Consider the following 18378-nt stretch of genomic DNA (forward strand, 5'->3'; position numbering starts at 1 on the left):
GAAGACAGCACACTGAAAAAAAAATTCTCTTTCATGCATGCAACTGGAAAATTTGTGCCTGTGATATCTGAATTAAAAAATTATAGCGATTTTTTCAGCATAGTAATAATTAAGGGATAGCAATAAATGTATAAACTTTTACATGTCTTAAAATGATTATTTATGGTAGACTTTTACATTACAGACTCATAGATGCTTACCAGAGGAGATTTCCTGGCAAATACTGATGTTGCAACAGGAAAGAAATCCAGATAGAACCTGAAGCACAGCAGGATTCAGATAGGATATTTAACTAAAACAGAAACCTGTATTTTGGGTCCTTTCTGAACTGGAACATCCCTATAGTTTTAAAATTGCCACCAAAGGTAGAGGAGGGCAAATGAAGGAAGGTGTGTGTGTGCATTTTCATGTGTTTTACACAAGGTGAAAACTCCAAACCAAAAGCATATTGTAGAAGACCAGATGATAATAATGACATACAGAAATTTGTGCTGCATGTATGTAGCGCATACATTCTTTATAATCAACAAGCCACAGAAGACAAATTCTTATGATCACATTTAATTTCACTAAAGGGTGTGATAAAAAGTAGAAAGAATCTGCCCTCTTCCTGCAGAAAATTTATACTTTGCTGTTGAATTAATCTTTTTAACAAGAAAAAAACTGAATGTAGTTAGAGTGGGGGGTGATTGGTTAAGAAGTGGGCACGTGTTTGTTTACATGAAGATTTTTAAATCTTGGAACTATGGAACAGTCATCAGGAAATATTTTTATTCCAAAAGAGGGTTGAAAAAAATTATCAGGTCTTTCACTTTCTGCCCCGGGATGTAGAGAAGTGGAAGGAATGTCACTCCCACCCTTAAAATGAAAAAGAAACTGACTAACTTCAAAATGTAAGGACAGACAGTGCCTGCAGGGAACGGGGAGACACACTCACCTGAGGTAGTCACAGCTGGGCACCAGTAAGAAGAGCTCAACTGGAATTGTGGACAAACTAGGGAAGGCCAAGTACAGGTTGGCAGGAATAGGCAGAATTTGTGAGGACATCAGAAACTGGAGAACCCTATACCCTCTCTGTGCTGTTTTTCCACTAACCCCAGTGCATGAGGTAAGAACTCCAAGAGACGCGAGGTAGAGATGAGCCCTGAGAAGTATCCATGTAGTGTATACCCTCGGAAGGAGAACAGCAGTGTCAGGATCCTTCTCCCCTCTTCTGGTACATAGCAAAAGCCTTAATCTGTGGACAAGAGGGAGTGGTCAGCTATGAGGCAACATGCACCTCTGCCTTAGGAGCACTGATGAAGTTCAATGCAGCTGGGGGAAGCATGGGGGGTGAACCTACTTTCCCAGGAATATGCTGAGTCCACAACTATGGGATTAGATCAGGGGGGCAGAGAACTGAAAAAGCTGCACCCGCAACACCCAGAGATGCAGTACATGACTAAGGCTGAGGCAGGCTCCCCTGGCCATTCTAAGAAGTTTCTAATAATAAGTAATAGCAGAATACTGCTGAGTTAGGCACAGGAGAGGAAAAAAAAAATAGACAAAGAGAGTGCAAACAAAAGACCTAAATGCAGAAAAGACTCGACATTACTCTGATAACCCAGCCTCCCATCCTGAACATTGAATATCCCTACAGGAATTTGAAGCCTGTGGTATACTGAGTATAACAGTAGCACTAACTTCAAACCCAGCCCAACTCCTAACTAAATTATATTACTTCCTTCCCCAAAGGCCTAGGAGAAGAAAAAGCTTGCCTCTCTCCAGCTATAAAAACTCTTTACTCCAGTCTTCGCCGTCCTACACAAGATGTTCAGCTTTCAACAAAAAATCACAAGGCATACAATAGAGCAAGAAAAAACACCCAGGGAGAAACAATCATTGGAACTAAGATATTACACAGATAATGGAACTGACAGGGAATTTAAAATAACTATGGTTAATACATTTAAGTCTCTACAAGAAAAGGTAGACAACATGCATGATCAGTTGGGTAATTTCAACAGATGTGGGAAAAAAGAATCAAGTGGAAATGCTATAAATGAAAAACAGTAGCAGAGATAAAGAATGCCTTCACTAGTCTCATTAGTTTCCAGATAGCCAAGGAAGGAATTAGTGAACTTTCAGATAGGTCAATAGAAATTACCAAAACTGAAACACAAAGAGAAGAAAACTTGAAAAAATGAAAATAAAAAGAATATCCAATACCAGTGGGAAAACTTCAAAAGGTCTAACGTACACATAATTGAAGTATCAGAAGGTAAACAGAGAGAACAAGTAAAAGAAGTAATGACTGAGAATTTTCTAACATTAATGAGACACAAAACCAGAAATCCAAGAAGCTCAGAATAACAACCTGGATCGATCTCTCTCTCTCTCTCTCTCTCTCTCTCTCTCTCTCTCTCTCTCTCTCTGTCTCTCTCTGTCTCTGTCTCTCTCTCACACACACACAAACTCACACTGTCACACTCTCACACACATCATATTCACACAGCTGAAAACAAAAGTCAAAGAGCAAATCTTAAAGGCACCCAGAGAAAAAGAAACATTACATACAAAGAACAAAGATAGGAATTTTGCTCTGGCTGAGTTTTCATCAGAAACTGGAAGCAAAATGACAGTGAAATTACATTTTTCAAGTGCTGAATGAAAAAAAAAAAAAAAGCCTTGAGCCTAGAAATATATACCCAATGAAAATATCCTTTAAAAATGAAGGAGAAACAGTTTTTTCTTAGGCAAACAAAAACTAGGCATTTGTGGCCAGCAGACATGAGAAATGTTAAAGCAAGTTCTTCAGACAGAAGGACTGATCTACACAAACCTGGATCTACACAAAGACCACTAGAAATGGAAAAAAAGTTATATTTAATTTCTCTGAAACAAAGGTCAGCAAACTTTGTATACAAAGGGCTAGATAATAAATATTTTAGGCTTTGAGAGCCATATAGTCTTTTGCATCTACTCAACCCTCCCATTGTAGTGTGAATATGCAAATGGCTGTGTTCCAGTAAAACTGTTTTCAAAAACAGAGCAATGTGCTAGATTTGGCCCATGGGCTATAGTTGGTATAACCCTGCTCAAAAAGGTAACTGTCTAAAGTAAAAAAGAGTATTAATGTATTTTATGTTCACCAAAATCCATGTTCTCCTTCCTAGCACATGGCTGCTCTTCTTTCCTACATTTCCAAACCTACCTTGAGAATAGACATGTGTCTGCATTTTCAGCTATGAATTGTGAAAGAAAGTGATAAAAGATACTTGTGGTTTTGGATTTTAAGACATTGGCTATGTCTTCTCTAGTACTTGCTATTCTTCTTTTATGCTGGTGTAACTTGAAATGCTTAATTCACATGATGGTGGTGCCTTAGAGGATAGTTGCGCCATGTCTTGGAAGGAACCTGGATCCATGCATGACTACAAGGAGTAGAGCTGCCTCACTAAACTGGGCTATTCATTTCAAGATGAAATTAATGAGAAATAAGCACTTTGTTTGTTAAACTGCTCTGTTTTTAGATCTCTGTAGTTCATGGTCCAGTTTTATTGTAGCTAATACACCTGCATATTCTAAATAAGTGCACACACATTACTTTTATTTATAATTTAAAAAATAAAATATTTTTTCAAAGAATGTAGGATCATATTATACTGAAACTTGCTTTTCTCATTTAATATATCCTGAATATCTTGCCATGCCATGAGTGCCCAATTTTAAGTAAAGTTTATTTGGAGTAATTTTTGATTTACGAAAAGATTCAAAGATAGTGTTGAGAGTTCTCATATAGCCTTCACCCAGTTTTAGTTTTCCCTTGTATTATTATTTTACCATGCTACATTTTTCAAAACTAAGAAACCAACATTGAACAATTGTCACCCCAATACACTTTAAAAAAAAAGAAGAAATCAACATTGGTACATTACTAGTAACTATACTCCAGAATTTATTTGCATTTCACCAATGTATCTACTAATTTTTTTGTTCTGTTTCAGGATCCAATTCAAGATACCATATTACATTTACTTGTTTTCTCAGTCTTTGCTAGTCTCCTATTATAGTTTCTCAGTCTTTCCATCTTTTCCATGACCTTGACAGTTTTGACTGTTGAGGTATTTTGTGGTGTGTCCCTCAAATTAGGTTTATCTGATGTTTTTCTCATGAGTGGACTGGGTTGTGGGTGTTTGGTAAGAATACCGCAGAGGTGAGTGCCGTTCACGTCGTACCCAGGAGTCCATGGCGTCTACATGACATCAGTGAGGACGTAAACCAGCACTTGGTGAAAGCAGAGTTTGCCAGGTTTCTCCACTGGAAAGTTGCTGTTATTTCCTTTTCTGTGGAAGCAAGTCAAATCTAGCCTGCACTCAAAGAAAAGGGGGAAAATACCCATTTTTGAAGGTTAAATTTAATCTGATAAATATCAACCAGTCCAACTTTGGATACTTGACATTTTCTGTTTTGATCCTAGGGACATCTGACTAGTCAGCATAGAACCAGGCTGGAATTTCCTCCTTCAGTTGCACAGAGTATATTATACTAGCTGGGAATAAAAGAGAAACATATTGGATAAGGGAATATACCTGTGTCCCTCCCCAAATGCCTCATTTTTTTCTATTGGTCATCTGGATCTGCCAATCAAAGTTAAATTCCCTGTCTCTGTAGACCTGAACAATTCTGGTAGTATTAATGGGAAGAAGATTTACTGAGTACCCTTTATTGAGTTTCATTTGGGGTCAGGACTGTGGTAGGCCTTTCACATGAATCATATTTAATCTTTAGAACAATCCTAAATAGAAAGCCCTTACTATTATCCACATTTTACAGATGAGGAAAGCTGGCACTTAGAGTTTGACTTGCTTAATGCCATGCATCCTGTAAGTGGTAGCATTCAGATCAAAACCTTTTCCCCCCTTTTTTTGTCCTCCTACACACCACAGTGCCACCAGTCCTTTGTTCTCGACATCACTGAAAACAACCTAATTATCATTAAATAGAGGGATGTGATCGCTGGTTGGTATACTTAGCAGGTGATATGAAGAGGTAAAGCCCATTAATGCCACGTGATGTAATATTATCAGCTTATACTCTCTTCCTCAACCTAGATCAATTGCCCCTTCTTTGTTCTCCCGGTTTTCTCTGTGCTAGTGTATACTTCCTGAATATCTGAAGAAACCTTTAGGAGCCTGGACTCTCCTGGTCTCAGTTCCCACTCACTGTTGCACAGCTGGTGGTTGGATTATCAAGTCTGACTTTGCCATTGGCGAGTTCATTCTGAAGCCAGTGGCCTACTTTTTGCTAACCTGGAATCTTGGTGTTCCAGTGAGTTATAACTAATTCCTTCTGCAGAACTGACAATGGTTAAATAAACTTGTGATTTTTCTGAGAATAAGTTATGTGTAGATATAATAGTCATATTAGCAAAGATTGATCTTTTTGTTGAAGTATTGTCCCATTTTATTTAAAGAGATGAGTTTTCTTTAATGGTATCTTTAGAGACTTGTTATAGACTATAAGTAAAATGTTTAAAATGTAAAATATGTTATATATTTGATGATAATAAATACCAAGAAAAATGAAGTAGGAAAAGAGGATAGTAAGTGTTGGGGTGGGGTTTGCAATTTTAAACAAACAAGGGGAGGCTTCACTGAGAAGTTAACACTTGAGTAAAGAATTGAAGGAGGTAAGGGATCAAGTTATGTAAATATTTGGGTACAAAGGCAACAGCAAATCCAAGGGCCCCTAGGCAGAGTGGGGCTTGGTGTTTTTGAATTCTGTCATTCTACACCCACCTGTCTCCTACACTCTGCCTTTCCCCTTCGTGTAACAGGTTGGCCCTGGCAAGGCCAACCCCTTCACTGGCACCTTAAATCTGCTTCCCTCTCTCTCATATGGGGCTGTGGCCTGCTGTCATGTCCTCTTTTCTGTATCATGTTTCCTTCGTATTGATTTGCCCTCATGACCATGCAAACATGGTGTAATGACTCCCTCCAGCTACTGCTGCTTTCTCTGTTCTCCTTCACAATGAAATGGAAAACAGTTTGTTTATACTGTCTCCACTTCTTCAAATTCTATTCTATTCTTTTATTTTTTTTCACCCTACTCCTGTAAGGCTTTGTCACCGAAAGAGCATTTCAGACTGCTCCTGTCTGGATCACCAGTGACCCCCATGTTTATTGTCAGCTGCTCCTTTTTCATCATTCTGTCTGATTAAATATTAGCCAGTTATCCCTTTTTTTATTATCTCTTTCCCCCATACTAGTATGTAAGTTCTATGACCGCGGGCACGTGGCTGATCTTCAGTATTTGTTGAATGAGTGGGTGAATGAGGCTGCGAACCTCCTTGTCCATACCTTGTATGTACCATTGTCCACTTGCCTGATTTTTTCCTTAGGGTAATTTTCTAAAAGTAGGAATTACTGAGTCAGAGAGTCTACATATTTTAAAGGCTTTTGTTACTTGTTAGTAAGCTGCCTCCTTAACCAAAGCATATTATTAATATTTATTTTTATAGCTTGAGTATTTATTACAAATACCTCTTATATACTTTCACTATTGATATTTTAGATTTGTATCTTTTCCCAGGTTGCCAGGATCAATTTATGTATGCCAAAATGCCAGTGTAACTTGAATTTCCTACTTGAATGTTCTGTCAGAGCTAGGTAGTCTAATAGAAAAGGGTCCTCCTGTAGTTTTGTGTCCACAGAGTATTGGAGACTTAGAATATTCCTAAGCAGTACTACTGTCTTTAGGAAAGAGGTCTCAGCCATTACACTGCATCCTGTTGTCTTACCTGAGAAATAACACATTTGTTAGAGGTGTTTTCTTTTAGACTGCTGCCCCAGTCAGAGGTCAAGTACTGTGGTAACTACACGTTGGCTATATTGATGGAAGAAATAGAGCTCTAACACACACACACACACACACCCATTTGTACTCTGATTATATGGCTGGATTTCTGATGCTAGACTTAAAGCTGAGTGATCTGGTTTTACTTACATATTCCTGGTATATTGTAGTCAGAATGTAGGCATAGCTATTGATAAGAATAAAACTGGGCACATTTATTTTATGATTGTCGTTGTGTTATACTGAATGTAAAATTATATTCCATACGACTTATATTTATAACGAACTATATTTTATTATGGAATCTTTAGATTTTTTTCCTTCATTGAGAGAAATGTTTCTGCTATTGTAAATTAGCTAGTAACTGCTGTTTTCAGTGTGCTTCAATTACAGTATGTTGCTTGATTGTATGTTAAAATAAACTTAAGTTTACCCGAGGCTGCTAAACTCAGTAGTTGTATATTAGCTTATTGTTAGGAGCAGGTTTCTTGTACATTTTGGGAGGGAAGTGGAAGATAAAAATAAAGCTCTGTCGAGATATTTTCTCTTTCATTAAGCTTTCTCAGTAAATTAATCTTTTTTCCATTTCTGGTTCTCACTGGCAACTGAAAAGTAAGTTTAGATACTAGTCCAGAATGTTTTAGGAACATAGAGTTTTTGAATTACAGCCATCATCATTATCTAATAATTGATAGCAGACATTCATGCAATGTCAGATATAAAGCCCTAAGGACTGGGTTAATAAAATGCATAATATATCTATCTGTCCTTAAAAAGTTCACAGCCAAATGGGAGAATTGAGACACATGATGGAATTCATAATAACTCAGAATTAGTCAATAAGTGAATCTGCTTTGTATTCCAAGGGCCATGCCATTTTAGGAAGTTTATTATAATGTTACCGCCAATAGAAATGTCTGTATAACCTTTATATTTTGTCAGGCCATCCCACATGAGCCTCTGTATATTTTACAGATAATTAAGCAAAAATATTTATAGGCTCTGTGGTTGCTGATAGTGAAGAATTTTTAAGTATTCCTAAGATAGGGTGCCCATAAAAGAGCCTTATAGGCCAACAAAGATATATATTTGAATATCCAGCGTATGGACATGAAGTTTGGAATATTTAATAAACTGAGAAGGTCCTGTTTATTTAAACTTTGACTTATTGTACTAACGGCCAGCAATTTTTCATATTGTTGTCAAACTATAGCCATTAAATTGCACTCGGAGAATTTTGGGTCTTAGTGAGAATTTCACTAGTAAGTTTTTTTGTGATTCCCTTGATAGTGTTTTAGCCACCTGGATATGAGTACAGTAAACTGTTAAGTAACAAAAATTCAACCAAGTAAAATTTAACAATCTAATTGCTTTTTAAATGATTCATGAATCAGGCAGCATCCCATCGAGCAAATAGAAAGGAGCTCCACAGAGCTGTAGAAAAGGAAATGTTTTTTAAAGGTGGAAAATGGGCAGAAAAAATAAATTATTAGCAGAGAATGTATTGTTTCAGGCAAAGTTGTCCTCCTCAGGGAACAGACGGGATGTATCAGGTGGATTATGTCTCTAGTGCCGACCAGGTAATTCCACGCTAACGGGTTGAAGGTTGCATTCCTGGGAAGCTAAACCTGCAATTAGGTTAAGTCTTAAATTTTGGTTTGCTGATATGAGCCTAGCACAAGTGACTCCATTTTGGGCCTATTGTCTCTTTTTTAACACTACTAACAGTTAAAATAGAAACTGCATGAACAGATGTATATATAATTTTCTACTTACTATTCTTTTCTTTTAGACATTCTCCTTCGTTTAAATTTAAATTTTATAGCTCAGATCATAAACTAAACCAATCCAAAATAAAGCAAGTAAAGCATACTGTTATGACATCACCCTTGCTCTACTCTTCAGTACTTCCTGGTAGAAGTGGAAATTCTGAAAATAAGGAGCCATTCCTTAGAAGGAAAGTTTAATGTTACTGTCATTGAAATAATTGTTAAATTGCTTATTTTTCCTTTAAAAATTTGCAGTTTTTCAGAAGTGAGGAGTTTCTCTAGTTTGTACTAGTTTTGGGGAACTGATTCTACAACTGTGGGGACAGAGCCAGGCGTGCAGTTTTCAGGCTCTCGGCCTCACATGGAAAGGTGCTGGCTCAGGTAGTAAATGGCCATCAACTGTGATTGGATGGCCATCAACTGTGGCTAGTTGGCCGTCAGCTGTAATCAGTGAGCCATTGGCCACTAATATAACTGCCGTGGCTACACTAGCAGAAAAATAGGGGCTCTCAAGAAGATGGTGGCTGAGCTAGCAAGAGCGGATTGCGAGAGGCGGATGCCTCCAGTGAGAATATAGTGGTATGACTCCCCATCTATGGCTCCATGCGTGTTCCTTTTTGGCCTCACCATATCCTGTGTTCTTATGTGGGGAGCGGGAGCTGAGATCCCGCAGGCCGCCCGCACGACACATGGCGCAGCGAGCAGGGTCTACCCCATGACAACAACAAAATAATTTTGCTATCTTCTCTTTCTGTGATTAGATATTTAAACCAAGCATTAAGCTTAGGTTAGAAAAAGTGGGCAGAAAATAAGACATATATGTCTAATATATATATGTATATATGATTAGAAATATACTTATTTCATAGGCTTATATAAAAACAGTTTAAATTAACTGGCACAATTTATGCAGAAAATAATAACAATTTGAGCATATCAAGTGTGTGTATGTCTGTGTCTCTGTAATTTTGTCTTAAGGAAGTAGAGTAAGTATAAAAATTTTTCTTGCTCATGAAATAATTAAATTTAGATTTTCCTTTTTCCAAAGCTGTGAGGCTTTGGAACTGGTATTTGTATATAGTGTTCCTTTGTGGAAGGAGGTCGATTCGTTAATTGGAATTAGCTTAGTTCAACAGTCATTAACAATATGAAGACACTAAGTGGACGTTTAGAAAACCATGTGTATTTCCATGTTCTATTTTTATATTTGGGGTTATACAAAAATAGTATTTATGTTCTCCTATTTTAAAAAATGATCTGCTTTGAATTGATTTAGTGATTCATAGATTGTAGTTGCCTTGTTTCACCAGCGTTTAGTTTATTCTTAAAGTTTATCTCTTCATCAGGAACTGTTTTGATTAGTAATATGCCATTAAACAACTGTAATAAATACTGAAATAAATACCTGTATTTGGTTTATATGTATAATTCTGAAGATTATTTATTTAATGAAATTATTACATATAGCTGAATTTTCAAGTATAAAAGGTTTTGGATAAAAATTTCTTAACTACGTTTATTAGCAATTTGAAATGTACAGCTTTTTTATGTGATTGAATCCAGTATTTTAAAGAAAGAGGGTTAGTATCTTTTTGACACCATTAGAGAATTAGTTGAATCCCCTTGGGAGGGGAAGTCACTGACTTTTTGTAAAAGAAGACTTCTCTTTAAGACCTGCCTCCTCCTCTTAATTGGTATTAATTTCCTGAGGAATTGATATTTTCCGATGAAGTATGTCAAGGTTTGCCAAGAATTTAAGTGATACAAATGTACTTGATTTTATTAAATTGACTGACTTTATCAAAGTCTGTTGCCATTTGCTTATGGTTTCTGGGTTTTGCAAGCGGAGAGGGCACTTAAATTGGATTTATGCTGACTTCTAAGAAGCATATTTGTTCCAAGCAGTCTAAGAAGTGCAGAGATCCATGTCAATATTCAGAATTCATATTTTCCTTGAACAGAAGGTTGTGATAAAATGGTACATGGTGTGTTTTCATTGCCTGTTGAAAGACTTTCATGCAGTTAAAATAAGCATTTTGATGGTGGTTGAATTAAGAGTTTTTGTCAGTCTCTTCTCATCATGGATGATTAGACTAAAACGTCTGCTTGTCTTGACTTGAGATCACCACAGCTTCAGATAACATGCTTTGTGATTGAAGGTCGAAATATTTTGAATTCTAATAGGCTGCCAGATGAATTGCTTGAAATAGACTGTAAAATTTCAAGGCTTCCTTTTCCATCTGCTGTGAAAAGAACCATTGGGAATGGGTGAGCTTGATGATCATAGAATTACTGGATGGTGATTCTAAAACCCTCAAAGGGAAGTTGCTATGGAGATCTAGTTCCAAACTGTGAAATGATTCACCTTTGAAAGGCTGCAGGGTCTGAGGAGCTGAACACATCATTGTTCAGGTGGTCACTGGTTAGGAAATTGCTGGTGCCTGTGTAATCAGCACTCCTGTGGCAGTTACCGATCTAAAAAGGTTTGTTCTGAATGATGTGGGGCAACAGCAATGTGCATACGATGGCTTCTCTCAGTCATGCTTTGCTCAGCCTGGTGCTTGTAAAAATGCCGTGAATTCAATAGCTCAGAAATGAACTTCTGCTTCATTGAGTAAATCTTTTGAAAACAAAATTTTGCATTGATGAGTTTGACATCTAAAACAAAATAGTAGTTCCTTTTGAAAGTAAAGTTTTAGCAAAAACATGCTTTGTTGTCTTTGTTTTAATACACACCCCCTTGCCCCCTTTTGTGATAAGAAGCTCTTTATCTCTTCAGGGCCAGGGCCTTGGTGAAATGTTCAGCTTTTAATATCCCAAGTACTACGTCAAGAGTCTCTTTGCATAGCCACAGGGTCACATGAGGAGGAGTTGAGGAAAGCTTCCAAATCATAGGGAGTGAGTCTAGGAAAGTCCCTAAATCATTTGGAGTAGAATGTAATTCATCTCCCTCTAGCAAATTATTGCCCTTGAATTTTAATTATTCATTATTTGTGACAAACATTTTAAATTGATATTTTTTACAATTTTTGCTAACTTAAAATTTCTAACACCTTTTACTTTTTTTCCCTAGAAACCTGAGACCAGAATAATTTTTGAAATGTGAATTGAATTGATGGCAAATCACTGTAAACTGCTCTTTTCCCATATTTAGATTTCAAAATGGATGAAATTTAATCTTAATTTTCTAAGAGCCTATAATGTTGAGCTTCAGTAATTATGTAAGAAACCTTATCAAAAATAATTTTATGTATCAAGTTTTTCTAGATATGGAGTTTTCCCCAAACATTATTGAGCTATAATTCACATGCTATAGGTGAGCTATAAGTCATCCACTGTTATTGTACAGTTTGATGAATTTTCTTTATTGTATAGTTTTATATCCACTATCACAATCAATAGATACAAATTTTAATCGTCCTAAAATGTTTCCTCATATTCTTTTGCAGTGGATCCCTTCCCCTAACCTGATCCCCTAGCCACTACTAACCTGCTTTTTATCATTTTATAGCTTTGTCGTTTTTAGCATTTTGTGTAATATCATGGTATGTAGTCTTGTGTTCGACTTCTGTTACTTGGCATAATGTGTTTGAGATTCATCCATCTCATGCGTGTTAGTATTTTGTCCCTTCTTTTTGCCATGTAGCCTTTAATAGTAAAGATGTATTACAATGTGCTTATCCCTTCATTAGTTGATGGACATTTGAATTTGAACTTTCCAGTTTTACTGATGAATATTCGTGTATAAGTCTTTGAGTGGACATATATGTCTATTTCTTTTGATTAAATACCTAGAAGTGGGATTCATATACTGTTTTCCAAAGGGACTGTAATATTTTGATTTATCACCAGCAATATATGTTTCTAGGTACTACACATCCTCTTCAACATTTGATATTATCTGTCATTTCAACTTTAGACATTCTAAAGGATTTGTCATTGTGGCTTTAATTTCTATTTTCCGGATGATTAGTGATAAGTATCTTTTAATGTGCTTAGTTGCCATCTGTGTATCTTTGGTGAAGTATCTGTTCAAATCTTTTGCCAATATTTAATTGGATTGCTTGCCTTATTTTGAGCTGAAAGAATTCTTATATATGTATATATTGGATACAAGTTCTTTATCAAATGTATGCTATGTGAAATTTTCTCCCAGACTGTGGCATACCTTTTTGTTTTCCTGATTGTGTTTTTCAAAAAGCAAAAGTTTCATTATGATGTTCATTTTATCATTTTCTCCAATGGTTCAATGCCTTTTGTGCCCTTTTAAAGAAATTTTTACCTAATTCAGTGTCACAAAGATTTTCTTTTATTAAAGTTTAATAATGTTGGCTCTTAAATTTAGGTCTGTCATTCATTCTAGTTAATTTTGCATATGACACAAGGTAAAGAGTTAAAGTTAATTTTCTTCTGTACAGATATCTAGTTCCAGAATCATGTGTTGGGAAGAATACCTTTTCTCTCATTGAATTAACTTGGCGCCTTGTCAAAAGTCTATTTACTGCATTTGGGGGTCAAGTGTGGGTCTATTTCTGGACTCTATTCTGTTCCTTTGATCTATTTGGCTTCTTCTGTCAATACTACATTGTCTTGATTATTGTAGCTTTAGTAAGTCTTGAAATCAGATAGTATAGGTCTTCCAATTTTGTTCTTTTTCAAGATTGTTTTGGCCTTTCTAGGTTTTCTGTATAAATTTTGGAATCAGCGTGTCAGTTTCTACAAACTGAAAAAATAGCCTACTGGGATTTTACTGATTTTTGACTTTACTCATATATTAAAGCTACCAGTGGACCAATGGAAACTAACAATCAATGTACATAGTTAATCTCTCGATTTCTGTAGGTGTTATCTCAACCATATTTTGTAGGTTACAGTGTACAGGTCTTATTTTGTTAAATTTATCCTAAAGTATTTAATATTTTTTTTGCTATTATAGTTGATATTGTAGGTTATTTGTGTATGCCTTTAATAAAGTTGAAGCAGTTCTATTCCTAGTTGGCTGAGGATGTTTATCCTGAATGGGTATTGAATTTTATCAAATGCATTTTATTTTCATTTATTGAAATGATCATACGGTTTTTTTTCTTTATGATATTAATGTGGTGAATTACATAGGCTGATTTTTGCATGATAGCCACTCATATTTCTAAGGTAGACTTACTTTATTGTGTACGAATAATCCTTTTTACATTATGTTTGATTTGATTTGCTAATATTTTTTAAAGGGTTTTTTTTGTGTCTGTTAATGAGGGATTATCAGTTCTGTAGTTTTTTTCTTGTGATCTTTGTCTCATTTGGGTATGAAGATAATATTAGCCTTGTAAATTGAGTTGGAAAGTATTTCCTCCTTGATTTTCCAAAAGAGTTTGTGGAGGATTGGTGTTATTTCTCCCCTAAATGTTTGATAGACTTTACCAGTAAAGTCATCTGAGCCTAGAGTTTTCTTTGTTCGTAGGTTTTTATTACAAATTCACTTGTTTTAATTGATATAGAGCTATTCATATTTTCTGTTTTCTTCTTGGTTCACTTTTGGTGATTTTTGTCTTTTTAGTATTTTGATTATTTCATCTAGGTTTTCAAATTTATTGTCATATAGTTGCTGATAATAGTGTATTATATGTTTAATGACTTAGTATCTATAATGATGACTTCTGTTTCATTCCTGATATTGGAATGAAATGTAATGTTTGTCTTACTATCTTTTCTTGATCAGGCTATCTAGAAACTTGTCAATTTTGTCATTCTTTTCAAAGGATGATTGGTTTCATTGATTTTTCTTTATTCATTTCCTGTTTCACCAGTTTCTCCTCGTATGTTTATTGTTTCCTTCTTTCTACCAACTTGGTTTTAATTTGCCCCCTCCTCCATTTCTTAAGGCGAACGCTCAGACCATTGATTTTAGAGCTTCTTTTCTAATGCAGTCATTTAACACTATAAACTTTCCTCTGAGTACTGCTTTAGCTGCATCCCACATATTTTGAAATGTATTTTTATTATAATTTAAAAGTATTATGATTTCTTCTTTGACCTATTAATTCTTAAGAAGTATGTATGTTTCTAAATGTTTGGGCTTTACCTAGTATTCTTACTGTTATTGATTTCTAATTTAATTCCTTTGTGGTCTGAGGTCATATTCTGTATGATTTGTCTTTTTAAATTTATTACGACTTGGTTTTTGACCCAGTATATAGTCTGGGCCCACTGAACTATGTATGTACTCCTGCAAAGAATGTGTATTCTGTTGTTATTAGTTATAGTGTTCTATAAATATCATTTAAGTCAAGATGATTGATAGCATTTTTCTTATCTTCTGTGTCTTTACTGATGTATACATATTTTGTGTGGTTCTATCAATTTAGTTAAGAGAGGGGTGTTAAAATCTCCAACTCTTGGTTATGGAATTGTCTATTTCATCCTTAAATCTGTCAATTTTGGCTTCCTAGATTTTGAAGCTCTGTTGTAAGGCACATACACATTTATGAATATTATGCCTTCCTGATGAATTAATTTTTCTCGTTATAAAATGTCCCTCTATCTCTGGTAATACTTTCTAATTTGAAGTCAACTTTATCTGATGTTAATATAGCCACTATAGCTATCTTATGCTTATTGTTTTCCATCCATTTACTTTCAACCTATGAATGTCTTTATATTTAAAATATATCACTTGTACAAAACATATAGTTCTATCCTATTTTATTATCAATTTTGATAGTCAGCAACTTATAAAGTACATAGTTTAATGCACTTACTGATAGATTTAGATTTGTGTCCTTATACTTAAGATCTATTTGTTGCTTCTGTGTTTTGTTTCTCTGTTTCTCTTTCACTGCATTTTTTTGATTACTTGAAGATTTCTTAGGATTTTATTTTTATATTTATCTTAGTTTTTAACTAGACTTCTTCACTTTTTTTTTTTAGTGGTTGCTTAGGTGATTACAATATACACCGTTAACTTTTTACAGCTGATGTATAGATATCTTTGTTTCTTACAGTTTATATACTTTATATTGTATCACTTCATGTAAAATATAAAAACCTTGTAAGTATATAAATCCATATTCCCTTTCAGTCCTTTGTGATATAGTTGTTGTGTATTTTATATATATATATATATATCCCAAATTTAAAAATTGATATAAAATTCACATACATAAAGTTAACTATTATGAAGTATACATTTCAGTGACATTTAGTATATCTCACCAACAACTTGCTTTATATGTATATTTGTATTACGGAGAAATCAAGAGAAATAAACAAAAATACTCTTTTACATTTACTGAGATATTTGCCATTTCTGATGCTTTTCACTTCTTTCTGAAGAATCTGATGTTCTGTCTATTACCACTTCCCTTAGACTTGAGGAATTTTCTTTACCATTAATTGTATATAGTTCAGGGCTGTTGACAATGATATCTCTTAGTTTTCTTTCACCTGAGAATATCTTTATTTCAGCTTCATTCTTTAAGAATATTTTTCCTAGGTGTAAAATTTTTGGTTGACAGGTGTTGGGTTTTTCTCTTTGGACTTGAAAAATGTTGCACTCTGGGTGGCACTCAGCACGTGGTGGCGGAGGGTTCTGAGTCCCCTTGGTTTGTGGGAAGTGAGGCTGGCAGCATCGGCAATGGAGGACAAGTGGCGGGGAGCCGGAGGCTGGGAAGACGCCGAAAAGCACGAAGACCCGCTGAGCGTCATGGAGAGCTCAGGAGAGCAGCTGGGCCCACGGCCGCTGAATCCCAGGGAACTACCGCATCTGCGATGGCGACTTCGTGGTGCTGAAACAGGAAGATGTGTTCAAAGCAGTGCAAGTCCAGTGGAGATAAAAAGTGACTTTTGAAAAATAGTGGTTCTATCTGGGTAACATCATTGACCATAGTTATGGAACCAAATTTGAAGTGACCAGTCGAGGAAGTCTTCAGCCTAAGATGAAGAAGGAAGAGCCTACTTCAGAGAAAAAAGAAGCTGGCACTGATAATCGAAATATAGCTGATAATGGGAAATCTCAGAAACTTACTCAAGATGACGTAAAAGCTTTAAAGGACAAGGGCATTAAAGGAGAGGAAATATTTAAGCAGTTGATTGAAAATAGTACAACATTCCAAGGCAAGACAGAATTTGCTCAAGATAAATATATAAAAAGAAGAAAAAGAAATATGAAGGCATTGTTACTGTTGTGAAACCATCCACCCACATCCTTTCAATTATGTATTATGCCGAAGAACCTGGAAAAATGAACCACATGAGATATGATACACTAGCCTAGATATGACACTGGGAAATATTCGTGCTGGCAATAAAATGATTGTAATGGAAATATGGGCAGGCCTGGTGTTGGGTGCAATGGTGGAATGAATGGGAGGTTTTTGCTCCATTATTCAGCTCTACCCTGGAGGTGGACAAGTTTGGGCAGCAGCAACCTGTTTTGGATTTCCTAAATCTTTCCTCGGTGGTCTTCATGAATTCCCCCTCAACAAAGTGGACAGTCTTCTAAATGGAACATTTTCTGCCAAGATGTTTTCTTCAGAGCCAAAGGACAGTGCTTTGGTTGAAGAAAGTAATGGCACACTGGAGGAAAAACAGACTTCAGAAGAAGAGAAGGAAAACAGCATGGCAGAGGCCCCAGAGAACAATCACCCCAAAGAAAAAGGAACAATGGAAATTGTCTCAAGATCGAGAATATAAGGAGGCTAAAGAGAGAGGAAGCAAAAAAGGATTATATTCAGGAAAAGCAGAGGCGACATAAAGAGCAAACGAAAGGACATTTAGAGGCTGCTGCTTTGCTGAGTGAGAGAAACGCAGGTGGTTTAATTGTAGTTAATCGTTTTCATCCCATTCCACTGCTGTTGTCTTTGCTGGACTTCTTGGCCCCTTCAAGGCCGCTGTGGTCTATCTATTGTCAGTATAAAGAGCCTCTCTTGGAGTGCTACGCAAAACTGCGGGAAAGAGGAGGGGTCATCAACCTCAGGGTGTATGAGACCTGGCTCAGAAATTACCCGGCTTTGCCAGATCGACGTCATCCCAAATTACTGATGAGCAGAGATGGGGGGCACCTTCTCTCAGGCTTCACCGTTACCATGGGCAACATTAAAGAAGACCCCAGCCTCAACTCCAACTTAAACACTGTAGAATTACACAAGACTGAAGAGCCAGCAGCTAAAAAATGGAAATGCCCAGAGTCTAACTCTTAACTTTTCAAAAGTTGCTTTGATTTTGCTCTCAAGCATTACACAGTTAGTAATTAAACTAAATGTCATTACTAATTGTTTTTTCATATCCTAAGAATCAGATTGTGTCTATACACCTGTTGGGACACAAGGGAAAGACAAGTAAGCCTTTTGTTCACCTCTGACCAGATGAGTTTGGTCTGTCAAAATCTCGAGCTAAAATACCCAAGCCTGGAGTATGCCGTGGACTGGTGTATGGCCAATTCTGTTTATTTTACAAAAATCCTTTAAGTACTTTCAGTACCTCTGTGCAAATATCTTGAGAATTTAAACATCCTAAAAATATATTTATACCAGAGTTTGTTTCTACCTTAAGCTATGTGGAATGACACAATGTAGCTAAAACTTGGTGGGTACCGAGAGGAAGGAATTTGTGGAAGAAATTTCCTCTGTTCTTTCCACCCTCTTCAACCTGAGCGATATAGATGTATAAGATTTACAGTACCAAAATGTCTACCCCATTCCCTGCAGTGGAATAAACTTTTTTAAAACGCTAGATTTTATTATTTTAATAGTTGACCACCTAGGAAAGTTTTGAGTATTTA

At 35.9% G+C, this 18378-nt stretch overlaps 1 protein-coding gene and 1 pseudogene across 1 annotated transcript in view; both read left to right on the forward strand.

Annotated features, from left to right (window-relative positions):
* OLA1 (Obg like ATPase 1) overlaps positions 1–18378 on the forward strand; it is a 146318-nt gene that overhangs the window by 41954 nt on the left and 85986 nt on the right. The gene's annotated exons all lie outside the window — the stretch shown is intronic.
* Positions 16303–17797, forward strand: LOC117026324 (tRNA (adenine(58)-N(1))-methyltransferase non-catalytic subunit TRM6-like; annotated as a pseudogene).

Source organism: Rhinolophus ferrumequinum, chromosome 8 (assembly GCF_004115265.2).
Source record: "Rhinolophus ferrumequinum isolate MPI-CBG mRhiFer1 chromosome 8, mRhiFer1_v1.p, whole genome shotgun sequence".
Classification (NCBI taxonomy): Eukaryota; Metazoa; Chordata; class Mammalia; order Chiroptera; family Rhinolophidae; genus Rhinolophus; species Rhinolophus ferrumequinum.